Here is an 18057-nt window from a genome sequence, read left to right on the forward strand (position 1 = left end):
CACCAACAGTGCGCTAGGTACAATGTGGTATGTTACTACCAAAGTGAAGAAAATGCTATATTCACTGCCAGCCTGCTAAGTTGCTTTTGGTGATAACAGACAAATTTCTATTATACATGATACACATCTCACCCTGTGACTTATAACCCACACTGTTACTGAACTCTGCTACCCGAGTGGTACAAAGGCATTCCCCTCTATATTCATGTACCCTGCTGATTCCACATACCAGGTGCTTCAGTAAGTCTAAGCATACGACATTGCTTAGAAAACTCACATTAGACAATTCGGTTTGTGGGGTACCACCTGCTATTTTTCACTCTGTTCCTGAGTCTCCCTGGGATGGATTAAAATTTCATATGATCACACTCTATTTCCATAAATATAAAAATTACAAAAATCTGTTGTCATCATTACTAGTCTACACGTTTAAAAAAAAGAAGAAGAAAAAGAAAAAGGAAATCAACATGCCAGTAACCAAAGAGTACAAAAAAAGGAGGTGGTGGTTTTCATGTGAGGAGAAGGAGGTAGCTTGCTCCTAAAGGAGGGCAGGCTTCAAACTAGGTAGCGCCACAGCAGGTAAGGAACTTCAGCCCTCTGGGAGCACTAATTCTTTCAGGCTCCTAAAACAAGCCCTGCTGCGGTTCTGATTAGTGTGAGCCTATTGCAGCAGCCAAATCAAAGCATGAGCTCCACAGTCCTCCACGGAGAGGAGATTTCTGGACTGTTTATCTCAGCGCAGAGAAAAAAGGCAGTGGACCACAATTAAAAGGAGAAAGCTAAATACTGCCACAGTTTAGAAATGCAAAAAAAAGAACAATGGCAATGTCTCTTTTGAACACATCTTCCAATCCACTTCTGTAAAACAAACATTTCAGAGGTCCGGGAGGAGTTTCATTTTTACCACTAATAATTTCCACTGAAATAGCACTTTCCTTCTGCAGAACTTAAAGCACTCCTTTTAATCTTCACCCCACCTCTGGGGATGAGAAGTAGTTAACAGTTCTATTTTATAAGCAGGGAGACAGGATGCCTGAGATCCTTTAATAAACTCTTGCAAAGACAACCTGGTGCCTTCTAAAAGTTGAAACTGATCTCTGGGAAGTTTGCCAATTTCCATGATTCCAGGACCCTAGCTGAGACAGATCTGAGGGACTTTCAGGCAAGAACATATAAACGTAAGTCATACAAGACGTTAGGCAAGTTAAAATAATATTTCTTAAACCATTCATTCAACAAATAATTTATTAAAGAATTCCAAGGCTTGAAGGATCCTCAAGTAATCAGCCTGGCCTAGTACCAGTCCCAGGCTTCCATTAGGGTAATGTCTAAATAGGGACACAGGGATAGACAGGGCTAGAACGGATTCTTGAGACAAGATAGCTTTGCTAATCTTTGTGAATAGTCTAAGCACATTCCTAAGAGGGCAACCTTTAGGTTTAGCCACTGTATCTCCAATTTCCTTCCCCCTCATACAGGGTATTCGGCTTTAGCTCCCCTCATGGAGGACAACTCTGTAGCAGAGCACAGCAGAACCCATCCCACTGGGATGCTTTGACATGGTTCCTTGACAAACATAACAGCTCCCACCTCCCTCTCCAACAGATGGATAAGCCTCCCAAAGGCCCGATATATTTTATTTCAGCATTTTTCTCTCCCAAGGCAAAATTTTAAAAACTTCTGTTCTTTACTTCTCTACTCAACTCTCAATTCTTTTTCAGATACTAACCCTCCAAATAGAGAAGTTCCTACTCATTTCTGAAATTTGACCATTCTGAGTAATAAAGGTTAAAATTCATTTCTTTAACAAATATATAATAAGTGCCAACTATATATAAGGCACTGTGCTGGGAACTGGGGACACATGGCATAAAGACAAACATTGCTTTGCTATCAAGGGGCTTAACAATCTAGGACATACCAGTCCAATCAAAATATAATACAAGCCATAGATATAATTTAAAATTGTTTTAGCAGCCAAACAAAAAAAGAAACAGATGAAATTAATTTCAATAATATATTTTATTTAATCCAATATATCTAAAATATTACCTTTTCAACATGTAATCAATATAAAAAATTACTAATGAAGTATTTTACTTTTTCTTTTTAATACTAAGTCTTTGGAATTTGGTAGATGTATTTTACACTCGTGGTGTATCTCAACACAGAACCAGCCCTATTTCATGTGCCCAACAGCCATGTGCAGTGAGTGGCTACCATACTAGACATCCCAGGTTTAGGGAATTTTCATCTGAGGGGTTCCTGCTCCCTGATAATGTCAAAATGAAATTGGATTTCTGGCCACACTGAATGAAATAGGGACTCATATACAGCTGAAGTCCTATTTGTGAAAGATCCCCATTAAAATCTGTGAAGCTAACAACACCCTGCCCCAGAAATAAACTTCTAGATTATATTTACCAGTATTCACCACTGAGAGAGTGATCAGTTATACAAAACAAAGCAAGAATATGTAAGTGGGGAAGAACCTAGGAACTGCCGAACTGATTTCACTACAGAAGAGACAAAGGACTCTGGATCCAGAAAGGCAGCACTCACAGCCTGTCAGGGAGGTCATCAGCTCAGGCCTGAGCTCTCCTTGCGTTTTACACAACCAATCCCAAGAGGATTAAGCCAGTCTTACCAGTCACCTTTGGAGATTAATTTGTTTTGGTATCTGAAAGGTGTTTGGAATCCCTCAAGATGAAGGAATGACAAAAGAAATTGTTCTTAATAAAGTCATTTCTCTGCTTCTGCTGCCCACAGCAGAAAAATGATTAACTCTTAACTTCTGATGTACTAGAACATCAGCCTTTTAAGGATTTTTACAATCTTCTACATTCCCTGCCTTATTCCCAATAGGTGGCGAGCGGAATAAATGCTCACTAAGCATTTGCCACCATCCAACCACACAGCTGGTACCCTTTCTAGGATATACAAAGGATTCCCACTTGCTCAAAGCTTATAGGAAGCTCCAAGAATATACATATAATATGTCTTTATTTTCCAAAAATCTTGATGCCTTGTGTGTGTTTGTGTGTGTATGATGGATGATATATATATCCATCCCCCTAGAAATAGAAATCAAGACATCTCCATGAAAGCTTTGAAAGAATTAAAAAATTAAATAAGCAATCTGCCTAGACTAGTCCCTGCATACCCAGACAATATCCAACCTAAGCTTTAGGTTTCATTTCTCTCCCCCCCCCTTTTTAATTAAAAAGCAGTGAGAAGCTGTAGCTATAATGAGGGACTGTGGGAAAATGCAGTTATATTGGGCTCAAAGTAATGTACCATAGGAAGAGGCTACATCAGCAGAACGAATCCTAAATTAAAACTCCACTATGAAACCAACCCCATTTCCTCTGAGCATGCAATCTATATTATCGCATTTATGGTTTGTCTCGACCTCAATTAGACTTGGGGGTGGGGGAGAAGAAAGGGGACTTCTATAATAAGCAATAATGGTATCATTATGATAAATTATGAAAACACACAGTGCAATTATTAATGTGAAGAGCACATTTGTACCAGGCTATAACAATGTAGATGTATACTGCGGGGGAACATCTAAATATAGCTCAATATTCCATGTTACCTGGCTAAGAAGTGGAGTAATTTTCATAAAATGTACTTTCATGTTAATGGAAGAAAAATATGTTCAATTTTATTAAGGAAATGGAAAAATTCAAAGGAAATCTTCTATTAACTTTATAATAAACCAGGAATTCTTCACCTAGCATCAAGAAGGTCACATATCTTCAGAAAAGGGCCTTCCAAGTGGGGGCATAAAGTGCTGTTTCCTAAATATCAAACAATGGGGAAGACTCAAATGTGAGCTGAAAGAGATAATCTAGTTTATCCCTCTTTTTACAGAAATAGGGAAACCTGAGCTCGGTGGGTTTAAGCACCTTGTCTGTGGTAGGCAATAATATAAGCCTTCTAATTCCCAATATAATTTGTCTCCTCCTTCGCTATACTAACTAGTCATTCCTAACCTGTGTGCAATGGTGATATCCTGTTTGGAGAATGAATTTTGGAGTCAGATTTTCCTAAATTCAAATCCTGGTCCCTCTACTTAGCAGCCCTGGGAAGTAACTTACCCATTCCAGGCTTGAGTTTTCTCAATCTATAAACTAGGAACAACCCGCACTTTCACACAGACGTTTTATATATATATATATATATATATATATATGTACATAAAGGCCAATGTTTCTAAAGTGCTAAACACAGTTTAGCCCACAGAAGACAATACGTGTATCTCTCCTGGACACACCTGACTTAAAATCAAAGAACCTCAAGGTTGGAGAGGGTGTTGACCATTAATAGGTGTTAAAACAAGGATCCCATTTTTAACGTCAAAATATTTGACAGACCCCACCCCAGCTGCACTTTTTTAGTATCCAGTAATTGAGAAAATACACAATGACAACAAACAAATACATTTCTATGTATTTGGTAATACTTTTCATTGAATTTGTGTTTTTAACTCCCACATTTACGAGAGAGAAGAGAAGACACGGAGAAACAGAAAAAGAGAGACTGATTAATTTTGAGAGAGATTTTGAGAGATTGAGATTCATTCTACAGAAAATGCTTGAGTATATCTGGATTTAAAACCTCTTGCAATAATTCTGAGTCACTAGAGACAATCCAGACTTTAGGAATCCTTGATTTAACTCAATTATCTTTCTGAGGTTTGAAAACCCTTTAAAATATTTCTGCTAGGCACAGGCTGGGGTTTCCTAACACTTTCGGTGACCAGAAACTTAACCTCCTCCTAAACTGCACTCCCTCCATCTCTGGATCACTCAGACAGTTCATTCAATTAAGGGGAAACATTTCAACTTAATAATTTTCTTCCCCGGTCCATAATCTTTCCCCTTAAAGCAATATAAAATAGGTTTAATCTCACTCTCACATTTAAAAAAAAAACACTTTATATTATTTTAAGACAGTAATCCTATTTCATTCTTCCTCTCTCATTGCCTTTTCTTTTTCAGAATAAACACTTTCAATATGAGATGGGAAGAATGTATGCAACATAGTTAAGGGAGGTGTACACATAATTAAATTCCTTCCTACCTTTATTTGGGGATTTCAAAGCTTTCTGATACCTCTTCAGGTGATTAGACATATGGAATGTCACAAACCCAAGCTTGTGGATGGATTGCTTTAACCAATACGAAGTGCTCAGAAATCATCTGCTGTTAACCTCACCTGATTACATTTTGTCAGAATAAAAAGGAGTTTTCAAACATTCATTTTTACCAGATGGTAGTGAGTGGCCTGACCCAGAAGTTACAGATGAGCTGCAGTAATGAGTTTTCCCTTGCCTTTGCTGGCTGCACATTCACTGGTGACATTTTCCAACTAGGGCTTCTGGCTCAATCAATATTTGCAGGCATGAAACCTGCCAAAGTTAACATCAGGGCTCCCTTGCAAATTTGCTTAAGGCATCAGAACTGAAAAAACTCACAATCTCTAATGCTGCAACTATCATCAGCCAAAGTTCATAATTAGGGATCAGTGTCATCAGAGACAGAAAATTCTACCCACTCAAAGGGTTGTTGTGATGGTTAAAACATCTTACAAAGAGGTTTTGTGTAAGCTATAAAGTGCTATGTCAATGTAAGGGAATATCATTATCATGTTTTTAAGAAATATCTGAGTGACTAGAAAAAAAAATAGCACAATTTGTATGGAAACACAAAAGACCCCGAATAGCCAAAGCAATCTTGAGAAAGAAAAACGGAGCTGGAGGAATCAGGCTCCTGACTTCAGACTATACTACAAAGCTACAGTAATCAAGACAGTATGGTACTGGCACAAAAACAGAAATATAGATCAATGGAACAGGATAGTAAGCCCAGAGATAAACCCACGCACATATGGTCACCTTACCTTTGATAAAGGAGGCAAGAATATACAGTGGAGAAAAGACAGCCTCTTCAATAAGTGGTGCTGGGAAAACTGGACAGCTACATGTAAAAGATTGAAATTAGAACACTCCCTAACACCATACACAAAAATAAACTCAAAATGGATTAAAGACCTAAATGTAAGGCCAGACACTATTAAACTCTTAGAAGGAAAACATAGGCAGAACACTCCATGACATAAATCACAGCAAGATCCTTTTTGACCCACCTCCTAGAGGAATGGAAATAAAAACAAAAATAAACAAATGGGACCTAATGAAACTTAAGAGCTTTTGCACAGCAAAGGAAACCATAAACAAGACAAAAAGACAACCCTCAGAATGGGAGAAAATATTTGCAAACGAATTAACAGACAAAGGATTAATCTCCAAAATATATAAACAGCTCATGCAGCTCAATATTAAAGAAACAAACAACCCAATCCAAAAATGGGCAGAAGACCTAAATAGACATTTCTCCAAAGAAGATATACAGATGGGCAAGAGGCACATGAAAAGCTGCTCAACATCACTAATTATTAGAGAAATGCAAATCAAAACTACAATGAGGTATCACCTCACACCAGTCAGAATGGGCATCACCAGAAAATCTACAAACAACATGCTGGAGAGGGTGTGGGTGAACCCTCTTGCACTCTTGGTGGGAATGTAAATTGATACAGCCACTATGGAAAACAGTATGGAGGTTCCTTAAAAAACTAAAAATAAAACTACCATACGACCCAGCAATCCCACTACTGGGCATATACCCTGAGAAAGCTGTAATTCAAAAAGAGTCATGTACCACAATGTTCACTGCAGTTCTATTTACAATAGCCAGGACATGGAAGCAACCTAAGTGTCCATCAACAGATGAATGGATAAAGAAGATGTGGCACATATATACAATAGAATGTTACTCAGCCATAAAAAGAAACAAAATTGAGTTATTTGTAGTGAGGTGGATGGACCTAGAGTCTGTCATACAGAGTGAAGTAAGTCAAAAAGAGAAAAACAAATACCGTATGCTAACACATATATATGGAATCTAAAACAAAAAAAGAAAAAAATGGTCATGAAGAACCTAGGGGCAAGATGGGAATAAAGACGCAGACCTACTAGAGAATGGACTTGAGGATATGGGGAGGGGGAAGGGTAAGCTGGGACAAAGTGAGAGAGTGGCATGGACATATATACACTACCAAACGTAAAATAGATAGCTAGTGGGAAGCAGCCACATAGCACAGGGAGATCAGCTCGGTGCTTTGTGACCACCTAGAGGGGTGGGATAGGGAGGGAGGGAGGGAGACGCAAGAGGGAAGAGATATGGGGATATATGTATATGTATAACTGATTCACTTTGTTATAAAGCAGAAACTAACATACCATTGTAAAGCAGTTATACTCCAATAAAGATGTTAAGAAAATAGATGCTCAATAAATATGTATTGATTAAAAAAAAAAGAAATATCTGAGTGGCAATTCCAGATATTCATATATAATTATATATTATGCCTATACAAGAATCATGGCAATATGCCACCTTTTTTATCTGGAAGAAAAACCAGGTACCAAAAATTCCTCAAAATCTCCAAGCAAAGTCATTGCAAATATTAAACAGAACCCTCATGTACTTATTAATTCCCAATTTTAAAAATTACAGGTACTAAGAGTACAGTAATTACTGGAGAATGTGGGTTTTACCAATGTCCACAGTGGGGGGGGGGAGGGGAGGGGAAATCAATGTATCAAAAATTAACATTACCAAAGATCTCACTTATGATCTGTAATCTGACTGATTGACAAGTAACATGAATATGATTTATAATTTAAATCACTAGTCGTGAAGACACTACTTAATCAATTTTTCCTACCAAAAAAATTCTTACTCCTTGTTAAAGCCTGAATATATATCCATCTCGTTTCCAAAGGGTGTGTAGATTTCTTTTTTGGAAGTACAAACTATTCTTTAGCATTCATGATTTACTTTGATATTTTCTCTGATTAATTCTACAGCTGCATCAGTAAGCTGAATATTGATTCTGTTTCTTTATCAAGCCTAACAGAGGCAGATACTTGTAAAATCATTGTAAGGTAAACTACCTCCATTTTAACAGACATTATGAATGTTTTGACAGCTACATCAGAACCATGATCATTCACTCATTCACTCAGGAAGTGTTTACTGAGCTAACAGAACCTGAACATCACTCTACTAGGTGTTGGAGGGAATATTAGACATCAAACCAAGAACAACAGAACTGCACTGACCTAAAAAAAGCAACACAGTATACAATGCAAAGCGCAGTGGACCAATAATCATAAAAATCTGGGTGCTAGTGAATCACTTAAAAGTCACATGACCTTAGATAAGTCATTTGACTTACCAGCACTGCATTTAAAAAATGCTCTGCCCTTGCTCTGCTACCTCACAGGATTGTCTTTAGTAAGATAAGGGAGAATAAGATTAAATAAAATAAAGATACAGCACTTTAAAGAAAAAAGAGCCTAGGATTCAATTTCTTTTAATGACAGCTAACTACAAAGTCCTATATATACAACAGACTTTTCAGCTTTTGACAAGGAATAGAATCACAACTATGATTTCAAAAGAAAAAATACTGAGTAGCCCATAAGCATGTAAAAAGGGACCCAGTCTCATTAGAAATCAGGGAAATGCATATAAAAACCAGGAAATATCATCTGGTTGGCAAAAATAAAAAAATTAAAATCTGGCAATATCATGTGTTAGTGAGGATATAGAGAAACAAATTAAAACATGCTGATAGAAGAGTAAATGAGTACAGAGCTAATTGGTGATACCTAGTAACACTGAAGATGCATATATTCTATGACTATCCCAGCAGTTCTACTCCTAGGTATACACATTAGAGAAATTCTCAGACATATGCACAAGGACATATTTAAAGAATGTTCACTGGAGCATATTTGTAATAAGAAAAAAAATTTCAATGATCACTGGATGCATACAGAAGCAGTAATCATTAAAAAAAAAGACTGGGAATAATAATCAACAAATTCAGGATAGTGATGGCTTCTAAGAAGGGTAATAAAGAAGTTGGATTAAGGACGGCTACACAATGAAATGGGATTAGGGAAGGGTACACAGGACACTTCAACTGTATTTATAATATTTTATTTCTTAAAAAATGATCTGAAATAAACTTGGCAAAATGGTATGGTTATGCACATACTTAGGGGGGGAAAAAAAGGAGACCACTAGAAGCTAGCAGGGAATCATGCAGAACAAGTCATGCCCAACTGGTTGTAGGCCCTTGATATGGTTACTGCTGATTAAGGTTAAGCGTTTACAATACCTACAGATTACCTTTATCTCAACAAGATCTTTCACAAAGTCACTCAAGTGGGCAGACGGAGAAATGTGGGTGAATGGTAGTATAGAGAGATAGATTCATAATAGGTTAAACCAAAAGAGTATGAGCAGTATAAAGTCCCTTGTTTAAATTCAAAATAGCAAATAAAGTCCCTGCCAGAGGAAATATGACTTAAAAATAATTCATTCAGGAAACAGCTGATGGTTTTAGTTAATGTCATTTTCAACAGGATGGCCAACTTTAATTTTTTAAAAATCTAAGGCATATTAAGGGTGCACTATTAGAAGCATAACATCTAATTCGACTACAGTCCCGTAGCGCTGAGTTAGCTACCACACTTGAAAAGAGGCATTACAATCTCAATATTGCATGAGCAGGATAGTACAGGGTCTGGAAACCTTGCCATAGAAAAAAACCAATAAGGGAATGAGAGAAGAGTTAGGGAGGGACCCAAGAGTCACCTTCGGTTACTCAAATGATGCCTTGGAATGGAGTAAGCACGTATAGTGCTACCATGAAGAGCAGACCACCTTCCTTTCCCCTTTTGTTCCAGCTAGAAAAACCCTACTCAGCCTTAAACTCCAGCTCAAAGGCCACCTTCTCTAGGAGTCATCCAAATGCTCCAGTAAGACCTCTGAGCTTCCTCAGCAATGTATCACATCAACACACAACACGTGCATTAATAAATCTCCATCTCCTCTACTAAGTCATATGCTAGGTCCTCAAGGGTAGGTGCCCTGAGATCTGACCCTTGCTGCTAACACCTCAGCACCCCACAGTGCCCAGCTCACAGCAGGTACTTAACCCACATTGCTAAATCAATGAGAGACAAGGGAAGAGGGCAGATAAACCAATGAACTATCCAAGAATCATAATCACTATTAGCAAATGTATACAATGTATGCATATTCTCAGAATTTCTTGGATCATTAGATTACTGCAACCAGGCAGAATTCATCTGTTCTATGTGTTCTATCTACATATTTAATCATTTTATGCCACCCTGGGCTACATAGCTTAGTAAATTTTCTAATGATGGCACCAAGTGATATTCAGAGGGTAAGAAGAGTAAAACTCAGATTCAGACAAAGTGTATCCATACAACCTCATAATTTACAGATGAATAAACTAAGACTCAAGGATGAGCCTGAAGCCCTAGAGCTGGGTCTGGAATCTAACTCTCACTTTTACAGCAGCAGTATACACAACCCCCCAGTCAGCTTTCCCTAGTCACAACTTCAGAAACTATCATCTAAAGGCATAATTTGCATCATCTCTCCCTGCTGCCATCATCGTTCAACCAACACCAAAATCCCTCCTGCCACTTTTCTGCCCATGCCGTTAGCCAGGAAAGCTCTTTTCTGTAGTTGCTTCTTGCCTGTTTGGAAGCTCACTGACCAGAAGCGCTTACTGTCATCTGTCTATATGGAGATTTTGGTAAAACTCCTTCCGCCAGATCATCTGGGGAACCCACAATGAGCCCAGGGGTTACCCACCTTGAACACCAGTCCACTTTGAATCTTTAAACATTAAATAACAAATTAATATGGCAAAGCTATTTTAAATTATTTAAACTATTTCCAAAGGCTCAGACACAAGAAATTCACTTTATTATTTAAATATCTAACACAAAGGTTAGATATTTTATAAGTGCATGTCACAGAGGCTGGGGGAGGTGGAGTATGCATTCAGCAACCAGCAGACCCACACAATGGCTTTGCAAGTTACATGGCACACCTGTTACATGTAATCGTGATGACAGAGACGTCTCCAGCCAGTGGACTACTGCCTCTAGCAATGCACAATTCCATTAACACTAAAGTGGGGAAGAAAATCTTTAACTACTTTTTCTATAAGTTGCCTCTAAGGTCATTGCCAAGACTCAAAACTGCATTCCTCTTTCAAACAGCAGGAGTGATTGTGGTGGGGAGGCAGGGCAGTGTATACTAGCAAGAAGACAGACAGGAAAGAAAAAAGTGGAGATATTTTGAGAAAATGGGAAGGGGCGGAATATTCAGAGCATGCTGAATGGCCTGGGAATAAATGAGTGAGAACCAGATCATACGTGAGAAACGAGTCATGTTATTTATTTACAAAATCTAGGTCTTTCACAGTTGCTTATTAATTCCTTAAGGGTTCCAACATGGTTTTGATCTCTAGAGCCTAGGACATCAGCTATTACCATTATTCCTTTTAAAGCTTACAACTTATCCACGTAAGTCTGTTACATAATAGCTGCCACATTTATTTCAAGGAAGACAGAACTCACATGAAACTTTACCCTGAGTATCTTGTTAAAAAGAGTATTTTTCAACATTATGGGTAATACTTTAAAGTCTGAAAATGTAGCACGATTTTACAACACAATTTCCAGCACTAGAGTGCCGACTTACCTATCTCTCTCGGCTTGAATGAAGTATCTAGTGTTATGGCATCTGTACATGCCTGTTGATGAGTCCATCAAAAACAATGAAAAGAGATGGCTTCATGTCTGTTTTCTTCTAAGATGCATTTTATTTTCCTCAATCCAAAGGTTTTACTATTTCTAGAAGCTTTACAAACCACTAGAGTTAGCAAAATACCTCTGTTCCCAATAAAGACAAGGATGGTAAATGAATTATTCTTAGAGTCAGAAATATTTCCTCCGCCCAGAAAACATAAGGCACCCTGACCACCTGGCCATGTGGAATATGATCAAAAGGAATTCTTTGGTAGCCTGGGTAGCCTCTTGCCCCGCTACGAATCCCCTCTACAAGCTCTATCTCCACCGCAGCTCTCTCAGGAAGGCTATAAAATTGACTTCAAAGTGATTTCAAACTAATAACTGCTCACTCCAAGAACATTTTAGGGTACTCAATTTCCTAGCAATAGCATCTAATAGACCAGATAAGCCAAAACACACACCTCGCTGGGTGGGAAGAAACTCTACCTAGGGTTAAGATAATTAAGTAAGTGTCTTATACAGAAACAAATTAAATAAATAGTAGAATAAAATAATTGTTTTGAACCATCTCTTTCCTTTTTAAAGTTTTCTTTGAAGCTTGGTAGGCTTTTGGCATCAAAAAAACTTAAGAATTGACTGCCTTTAAAAAAATTACCTTAAAACAGTGTAAAGACAACTTTTTTTTTTGCATCATGCAAAGACATCATTACATGTTATAATACCTTTACTTTTTTTTTTATAAAGGAAAGCAAAGTGAATTTTCATAAGCATGTTTCCTCTGTGGGTGAATCTCTAGTTGGTTACAACCAACTCGAGAGAGCCATCAAGGCAAACTACCCATTAGCTGTCAATTTAGAATGATTCTAGAAAGCTAGCCCCAGAGCTCCACCAGTATCTTTTCAACAACCTCTTAATCTTGTTTATAACACCTGTGTTAAAGCAGCCTGACATCAATCCTACTCACTTGTCTCAGACTGAAATTACTTAGAAACTTGAGAATTCAGGTAAACATATTAAATATCAGAGAGTCACTGGCTGAAAACCCTGTACACAAGGGAATTCGGTCACCTCTTTTAAACAAAGCTGCATAAATAAGCCAGGATGGGCCTCAATAGGCAAAGTCAGATATAAATCTTACAAAGAGCTTCTCAGGAGGCACTGAGGTCAGAGAATCGCAGGATTTAAAGAAACCATGAAGAATTCTTCCTACGGCTTCCTCACCAAGCGATTATCCAAGCTTTATAACAATGACCACTAACTGTGTGCTTATTATATACCTGGAAATTAACATTTCATTATCTTTTCAATCCTCACACAACTCTGCCAGGTAGGTAATACCATTCCCTGTTTCTTCAAGTGAGGAAACCAAGGCTCAGGTAGTGGCTTGCTTAGTGAACAGCCTAAGGTCAAAGAGCTAGAAAATAGTGGAGACAGGACTCAAATAGTCCATCTAAGCCCAAAGCTCTTGCTCTTACCAGGGCACCATACTACCTACGACCATGTGATTGGGAAATCACCCCACCTTAACTGGTTTCTGTGCTTACTACTAATCTGTTTCCCAAGGCTACTTAAACCTAAGTGTACTTTTAGCAGCTCTACCACTTTCTGTTTTAGAAACCCATATGTGTCCCAGGCCTGTACAAAACATAATGTACATAAGAAATGATGGTAAAGTAGTCCCATTTATAGGGGAGCATGGTGCAGGGAGGAGAAACTGGATTTTAGTGGTCAGACACTTAACTTTGTTGTTACCAGTGTGTGACCTTGGTCAAATCACCACACACTGAGATCATCCTCGGAAAAAGCTCTCACAGCGAGGAAGTGCCTAACCCAGAAAAAGTACTTAATAAATGTTTAAGAAAAAAAATCAAATGGAAATGCGTGTGCCAGATATAACCAACATGAAATAAAAACTAACCTTGTTAGTTTTATCTTTTGCCTATAATGTTGGGTAAAGAGAAAACAGCAATTATGTCTCACAATAGAGTTGGTATAAATCTGGCTAATAAATGATTAATCTCTTGTTTTGGAGTCAGAGACAGCTCTGGTCTTTAAAACAACTCCAGTCAACTCTCGGGTTATTAAAGTACTGGAATCGGACTTTTATCAAGATCATCAACTGCTATTTAAGACAAGTTTCACCCAACCCACTGTCTCCTATGACTAGGGCCACTATCATTCACAAACACAGCTTAATCTCCTCTCCATCAAGGTGTAAGAGACAAGAAAGAGAAGACAACTGTGGAGGTGCTAAGAGTTAACATAAAAAGATACCTGGAAGAAACCCAAATTCAGCCACCTAATCATTGATTCACTGCTTCATTCATTCATCCCTTGTTCCTTCCTTTCTTCAGTCAAGAGACATTCATTGAGTATTTACAGCAGGTACTGAGCTGGTCACTGCCCTAGAGGAACTCAAAGTCCAATGGGAAGAAAGATATGTAATCAAATAATTCCAATACAAAATTGTTGGGAAAGGCAGTCTCATGCATGCAGTATTTCAAACCCCACTCAGTCACATAAAAACGGGCCTTGGGCCTCAATACTTCTGTACAAGAGATAAGGAGCCCATACAGCCTATGCCTGGCTTATCACTTTGTATAGGAATATCTTTCCCTGTTTCAGGCTCAGCAAGTGTTCCTTTGTTCTGCTTAAGCATGTACGTCAATGGCCCTTAGTCATGCCACTAGCTTTCAGGTCTGGGTCCTCCTGCTGCTGCGAGAAAGAGGGGTGCACATAGGCTAACTGTCCAGCATTGGAAGGGGGAGGGCCCTGCTAGCCACAAGGGACTGAGTACACTACTGGAGCTGATCTTGCTCTGTCTCTTCTCTATGTGAGTAAAGCATTGTTCCATCCCGTGCTTGACTGTGTTGTGTTTTCCTTGGCAACTTCAATACCAAGATGCAATGGACAGTGTTTGAAGTGCTCCCCTGGGATTGGTAACTGATGCACGGTGTTCTGCTTCCCTGGATTTGATAACCAGGGCACGGTGTTCTACTGGACAAGAATGATATATATGGTAGACAGGAGGCAAGTACAAGGTAGGGTGATGGTAGCATTCTGCTGCATTCTACTCTCTAGCGTGTTTCTTTTTTTAAGCTACCTTCATCCACTGGAGCCCTCTATTAGGAAAAAGATTCTACCACCTACTTCTTGAGTGTCTTTGGGCAAGTCACTAAACCTCTGTGAACTAACTTTCCTCACCTACACAATGGGAATAAGAATACTGACTTCCCAGGGTTGCCTTTTGGGTGAGACAGAATAACATATCAAATCAAATAGCACAATGTCTGGCTCTCAGTAGGCTTCAATACCTGGTAGTTCCCAGCCTTCTATTTTGTTCTTTTGGCTTGGTGACATAGGGAGGAGAAAACACATATTCTTTTATCTCATTAAAAGTATGACAATTCCTACAAGCTCCTCTTTGAGGTGTTTTTCATTCACTGCAAATCAGGAACATACTAAACCTATAAGTAACCCCTTCTCCCACAAACGCAAAGATAATCTGTCAATTGAAGGCATATCTGCCATTAATGCAGAGGCAATACTTCAAGCCCAGCTGCATACTTACCTCCTGATATTATCCTGTTAGGCTTGGTGTCATGCTCCTGAAAAAAAGCTATACTCACTGAACTCAGCAATCAAAGCGCCTCTGCCTCACACAAGATGAACCATGGCTAAAAATTGCTTTCTTTAATTAAAATAAGACTTCCTCAACCTCAGCACAACTAGAATGTGGAGCCCAATATCAGACTGTCAACCAGTCTCCATCTTGCTCTAATGGTGGTTTGAAGCACACAGAAAAGTAGAGGGAAAATTACTAATTTAAACAAAATGTTTAATCCTCTAATTATGGGACAGGCTCCAGGAATATGGAAAGTGATTTGCAATCTTCATTATGGAATCCCCACCAACCACTAGCCCAAGTCATGTCAGCCAGAAGGCAAATGCCATCTCTTTTTCCGCCACTGGGCCTTCTGTGTCCTTATAAGTTCTGTGGGGATGGAAGAAGAAATCTTTGGAAAAAGAAAAAAATGAGGTACAAGAATCAGAATTTCTGTCTCTCCAAGTTCACTATGCTGAATGAGGTGTAAGGATCCCCCAGTGAGAAGCCAGGGAGATAATATTCAGTGACTACATTGGCAGGCTAAGCAGACTGAGGGCCTTTAAAACTCTCAAGTCTTGTAAAAACTGCCCAACTCAAGTGGTGCTTAAGTAATTCTTTTTATTTGCTGAGAAGTCCTGTCATCCTCCTCTCATCAGTGGTAAGAGATGCACAGAAAATTAGGTGGTGCCCAGCAACGGCACCTCTGGTCAGAAGGAAATCTGTTCCTCTGCAGATATGCTTGTACCATTGCTAATTTGTGTTAATCTCTGCCCTTTCAGATCTCTATGTGCTAACTCAGGAAAAAAAAGTCCCTACCAACTAACTCTGACAAGTCTGATGGCAGAACTCCCACTGGAGAATCAGCAGACAGCAAAGGCAGGCAATTATTCCCCTTCATTAGAGAGAGTTCTTTTTTTTTTTTTAATTTTGAAAACAACAAGTAGCCATTCACAGGCACTGCTCACTGCAGTCACTTATACAACTGGCAGAAACTGAAATTCCCCCCAAGCCAACTAAAAAAGATGTCCTGGAAGTAACCAGAAATGACTATGCCCCTTTAATTACCTACCCACTGTAATGTAAAACCAGACATAGAGAGGATGGCCACAGCAGATCTGGGCAAAACAGTGGTGATATTTAATCATCAGTCCAGACCATCTGCAACTGTTTTGCAGAAGCACATGAAGTTTATGGATTCCAAAGCTTCCTACAAGTTACCAGGTGCTGAGGGTCAGCTGCACTGTCCTCAGGTCCACCAGAGGCTGCTTTCTTCATTCTCTCCAGGACAGGGTGCTCAACAAAAGGCACCAAGCCCACATTTTCTGTGCCAAGCCTGGCACTAGGAGAGTGTTGCTTCTTGATTAAGCCAGAACCCAGATTAAATGTTTAGAACTGGGAAATTCTGAAAACAACCTAGGCGGGAAAGCAATTATTCTAGGGAGAGCACAGCTTCAGCTGCGGCCCTCCACAGCACAAAGGTGAGTTCTATCCCCTTTGAACGACTAAGCTGGCCAGATTTGCTCCCCTACAATCTATTCTCCATTTGGCAGAGGCAGTGATCTTTTAAAACTTAACCAAACTGTGTCAGTCCACAGCTTAAAACCCCTAATGGTTTCCCAATGTACCAACAATAACATCTAAACATTTTAGGGCTTCCCATCCTCCCCACAGCAGACCTCTCCGTCCTTATCTCTGTCCCTGCCTCACTCGTCATGCTCTATGCCATACTGCCTCAAACATGACAAGCTTGGTCCCACCTTAGGACTTTTGTAGTGGTTTTCCCCTTGGCTTACATTGCTGTTCCCAAGCTCTTCATGTGGCTGGATCCTTCTCATTATTCATTCTCAGCTCAAATGTTACCTCCTCAGAGAGGCCTTCTGGAACCTTCTGATGATCCCCAATCATTCAATTACATCAGCCCATTTTTCCCTTCATATTTCTGTTTAAAATATCTTGTTTTTGTTTCTCTAGTACTATTTGTTTGCCAGTTTAGGTGTTCTTATTTATTTGTATTTGTTTTTCTTATATATTTTCTGTCTTGCCTCCCTGGGTATAAGTTCTATAAAGACAAGGGACAGCAACTGTCTTGTGTATCACTCTATTCCTGATGCCTAGTATAACATCCTGCATTTAGTAGGCATTTAATAAATTTGTTGAATAATTTAAAAATGAAAGGCTCGATATGGATTACTAATCTGAATGAAGTTTACTAGCCCTTGAAAATCTGGACTGGCTCACAGCCTGACGGTGAGCATGTGTCACAATGCCCTAGAAACATACAAAACACCAGCAGAGAACTGATGTACTATTAATGGTTAAGTCTATTAAAGATTCCAAAAGTAATTTTAAACTTAGTTACTCTTAACTGGGGGGGGGTCAAATAAAAACGTAATTAATCCTCAATTTTATGTACTAACAGAATAAGCACATGAATAATGCCAAAGTGTTCAATAACTGATCATACCTGCCTTTGGAATATAGTCAGACACAGTCAGAGAGAAGCATCATAATACTCTGTGCTTGACTTCAAATCCTTCTCAGTTCAGTCACTGACTTTGGACACTGCTGGGTAGTTGAAGGGAAGTCTAAGGAGCCAAAGTAGACAATCTGCTTACAGGAAACTGATAATCTAAAATGAGTTAAGAGATGAAAATGCACTGTGGTAGTCTCACTAGATCTTTCACTGAACTCAGGATGAAGGTAATCTAGTTTGTTCACCAACCCA

The 18057-nt window shown here is 38.9% G+C and overlaps 1 protein-coding gene across 1 annotated transcript in view; it reads right to left on the reverse strand.

Annotated features, from left to right (window-relative positions):
• CTNNBL1 (catenin beta like 1) overlaps positions 1-18057 on the reverse strand; it is a 165022-nt gene that overhangs the window by 137137 nt on the left and 9828 nt on the right. The gene's annotated exons all lie outside the window — the stretch shown is intronic.

The sequence above is a fragment of the Stenella coeruleoalba genome, assembly GCF_951394435.1.
Source record: "Stenella coeruleoalba genome assembly, chromosome: 15".
Classification (NCBI taxonomy): domain Eukaryota; kingdom Metazoa; phylum Chordata; class Mammalia; order Artiodactyla; family Delphinidae; genus Stenella; species Stenella coeruleoalba.